This window comes from Octodon degus, unplaced genomic scaffold (genome assembly GCF_000260255.1).
Source record: "Octodon degus isolate 3935 unplaced genomic scaffold, OctDeg1.0 scaffold00247, whole genome shotgun sequence".
NCBI lineage: Eukaryota > Metazoa > Chordata > Mammalia > Rodentia > Octodontidae > Octodon > Octodon degus.
This window is the reverse complement of record NW_004524823.1, coordinates 2,228,211-2,232,364: the sequence shown is the minus strand read 5'-3', so window position 1 is coordinate 2,232,364 and position 4,154 is coordinate 2,228,211.

The window sequence follows — 4,154 nt, the reverse complement described above, 5'->3', positions numbered from 1 at the left end:
CATTTCTAGTCATTTGAACCAAGAAAATTTTCATATTTACTTACATTAGCTTATACTTTTCTTGAACCAGAGAGATTCATTTTTACTTTTAAACCATTATTTGTTCTTTTTTTAATTTCTGAAATTCAAAAGAGTTCTTGACAAAGCAAGTGGCAAAACAGCAAGTAATTCAACAATGGATAAAGTCTTAATCATTTAAACTCCTCATGAAAACAGAAAAATTAGCATGTGGTTAGTGAGTATGGTGATAAGGGATTCATAGAGTAGTTTGAATGGAAACCAGAAGCTGGTGAAATGAGAACAGCATGGTCACTGTTGTGCCCAGCACTTAGTCCCAAGGATCCCGGTGGGATGGCGCTTCTCCACCCACTGTAGTCAAATGAGGCCACATATCTAGTGTTGGCCAAGGAGTTGTGACAGTGAGTCTCACATCTCACATCCATGTTGAATGCTTTATTTCCTGTGGGTTTTCCTCCCTCTGCCAGAGCCACAGTGAATATTATGGGGTGCTCCTTCATCTCCATGAGTCCAAGAGTAATAAGGCATAAGTAAAAAAATGAAACAACCCACAGAGATTTTAGAATTTATCAGCATGGCATGAGATAGTTACCATGATACAGTACAAATTGATGCGGCTGGGTGTGACTTCCAGTCTGTAGTGCAGTAGCAACAAGAAGATGCCATAGCAACATCTTCATGACTCTGCACGTTAAAAAAGCAAAAGCATTTCACTTTCATTTTATGATGCATATCCATTGCTACTCAACTATAAATTCTGTTTCACATTTCCAGTATGGTTGGCCTTAGGCCAACAGAACAGTTGTTATCTGAAATATTGGCAGTTGTCACCGTAGTGGGAAAAAATAGATGGTAAGACACACAGGACTGGACTCATTAAGTCTCATTATGACATAGATCAGTTCCACACATACACTTTCTTTAAATTTTGATTCCTTAGAAGTGGTGTTAAGTTGGTGGTTCATATGAAATTGGTATTATTGGTAAGTACTCACAGCTAAAACCAGGAGGGTAGAAAAGTGGGATTGAACAGAGAAGAAGGCAGGCAAGATTATACAGCTACACAATGCCCTACAATTCATGTAGGGTTTCATCATCGAGCAGCCCTGCAGCCTGAGTAAGTTAAATCTGAAAGTTGTCCTGGTAAGGAAGCACAGAACCCACATTCTTATATCCCAGTACATGTCAGTTGCTCTTCCAAAATTTGCACTCTGATGTTGCAAAATTTTAATAATTTGGGCTCTAGTGGCTCTAAAAGAAATCCCAAGTCAGAATATTGGAGATTAAAACATATAAGCCTTTGTGCAATAAAGAAGCACAACAGACGCTGAGAAGAGAGCCTGACAGTCTAAGTGCCTGCCTGGCAAGCACAAGGTCCCAAGTTCGATTCCTGGCACTGCGTGCTGTGCTGGCCCCAGAATTCCTGACATGCTGTGCAAGCCCTGAATCCAGGCATAGTGGCACATGCTTGTAATACCAGAGCTAGGGGGGCTGAGATAGGAGGGTCACTGTGAGTCCGAACTGCATAGTGAGACCCTGTATAAAAAACAAAAACAAAAGAAAAAGAAAGAAGCAAAACAGTGCCAGGGTCAAAGAGGCAGGTACCATGACAGTTCTGAAACACATTTCAGTGTAGGTTACCTCATACTTATGGGGCTAACTTAATTTGCAGAGAAGGGAGAAGAAGGAGAAGAAATAGAGATGGAAGCAAGAAAGATCATGTTGAATAAAAGTTATCTTTTAACATAGAATTTAATGAGAATATATAAATGATAACAATAGATTTTCTAATGGAACACGAGTTTGAGAATAAAGTTCAGAAAGGATACTATACAAAATAATGTTTTTCAGAAAATATATTAGAACAAAATAATGCATGCAGATGTTGGAGAAAATGTGTTTACTTAAGCAAATGAATGACAGTAAGACTAATTGGGCATACAAATTATCCAAGGGCTTTCAAAGTAAGGAGAGCTCAAACATTGACCTCCCTTTTTCTACTCAAATAAAATCACCATGCAATTTCCTGAAAAGCTATGATCTAGGAGTAGAAGAAAGTTTGGTGTGCACATTGAGGAACACAAAGAAGATATCCAAACATTTGTAATGAAAGTTGTGTCACAATAATAGCCCAGTTGGAAGTAAAGTCAAGAGTCTGGAGGGAAGTCACTGGCACAGCTCTCCATGCGCTGAGCGATGCCGATGCTGCTGCGGAGAAGGACAGTGTGAAGGCATTACCAAGGGCTGTCAAATGGGAAGCCGAGTCACACTCTTGGTCAGACATGGCTAAACTATGCTACTGTGCAGCACAATCTAGTAGAAAAATGAAAGTTGGCAAGGAAGGCTGAAGGCCAATGTCCAGTTTCAGGATTTGTTGTGGAAAAGGTTCATCCACAGTACATCTAAGGGAGCACTCTAAGGCAAGAAATTAGATATATGTAAAGCATTGTACTTCTGAATATCAGGGATTCTGTCATTTGAACTAACAAGATTTGCTTATAGAATTACGTTATAGTCAAGGGGTTGCAATGTTGTGTATGAAAGTTCTATACTTTATACATATGTAGAGAATGTTTTATATAGTAAGAAGACCAGATCATATGTAAAGCTTTAATTTTAGACCATACTATTCTATAGTTCAAAATACACTGATGGTTATTGGAACAACCTAGTTAGATTCTGATCCCTAAAGCTAAATGTGTAAAACTATGAATTCTAATACATAATATTTATTCTACCTACCTAACTAGTTGGCATAACTAACGATTTTCTCTATCTTCAAAATTAAATATGCAATGTCTTATTTAATATACAAAACAGTGGACAAATATTATGTTGCTGAATTAGATTACATCCTCAGAACCTAACATAATAGCAAATATATCACAGCATGTTGGAGCTATCTAATGTTTGATAAATTGAACTGAGCCAATATTTGAAAATGTCAGATATCTTTTCTCTTCTTCAGATGCAACATGATTAGAGAAAAAAAGGTAGCTGGAGTCAGATCATATGGTATTGATCAATTCTCTTCTTAGATAAACAAGTATAATTTGATGTAAGTTACTATCTGTCTTTGTCTAGGATATACAATTGAATAGTCAGCAGGAAAATCAAATTGCAACTCCACTTAAGTAATAAGACACAGCAGGGTGTGGTATCATTACACTGAACACCCTGAAGTGAGTTAATGTGATTATAATGTGGTTTCTTTAAACAAACCAATTATAGCATGAACCGGTTATAAATTATTATCAGTATTAATATGGGAAACTAGATCTTGCACCTGCTGTTTCTCCATATATGAAGACTTAATATATCTCTTTATAATGTGACCATTCTTATTTTACTGATTTCATAATTGACTTAGCAAGAGATGTTCTTACTTCTCACCAAGTTATTAATTTTTATTAACACACACACACACATATATATATAGAGAGAATTTGATTGTATATAGAAGTCTATCATAATTGATAAATAATTGGTTATATGTAGAATAAAAATATGAAATATGAGTACTGTAACTATTTCAGTAAAATAAATCCTTTATAACCATATTAACTTATTAGAAATGAAGAGGATGTTTTCTAATATGATGATAGCATAGCCTACTATCTCATAATATTTATAATGAAATGTCCTCAAAAAGTATACAATCTCATAGGGAACAAACATGTTCAGAACAATAACTCAGATGCATGGAAAAAATGTTCTAAATTCACAAAAAAAAAAATAGAATGTGAGTCTACATACGGAAATTCAATGGAAGGAAAAAGGGTATTTGCTTTCATTTTTGTCTAGTTTTTTCCCCAAAGCCTCATGCAGTCATTGGGGAGGCTTCTAGAATTTGTGACTAATTCATGATCTGATGCTGGGATTAGGGTTGTGAGTGTTACGTCCACCCTGAGGTAGGTAATCTGCATACAATATAAGGAAGAGAGAGGTTTGCTAGCTGCCACAGCTGCTGCTCCTCCCTTTGCTCTTCGTTGTTTTCCACTGCCATGCAAGGCTGCCCTCTGCCATGTGCCACTCTGCCTTGGAGCCAACTGAATATGGACTGAAACCTCCACAAACTATGAGCTAAATGAAACTTTCATTCTTAATTCTGGATGTCAAGTATTTTCTCCTAGCAA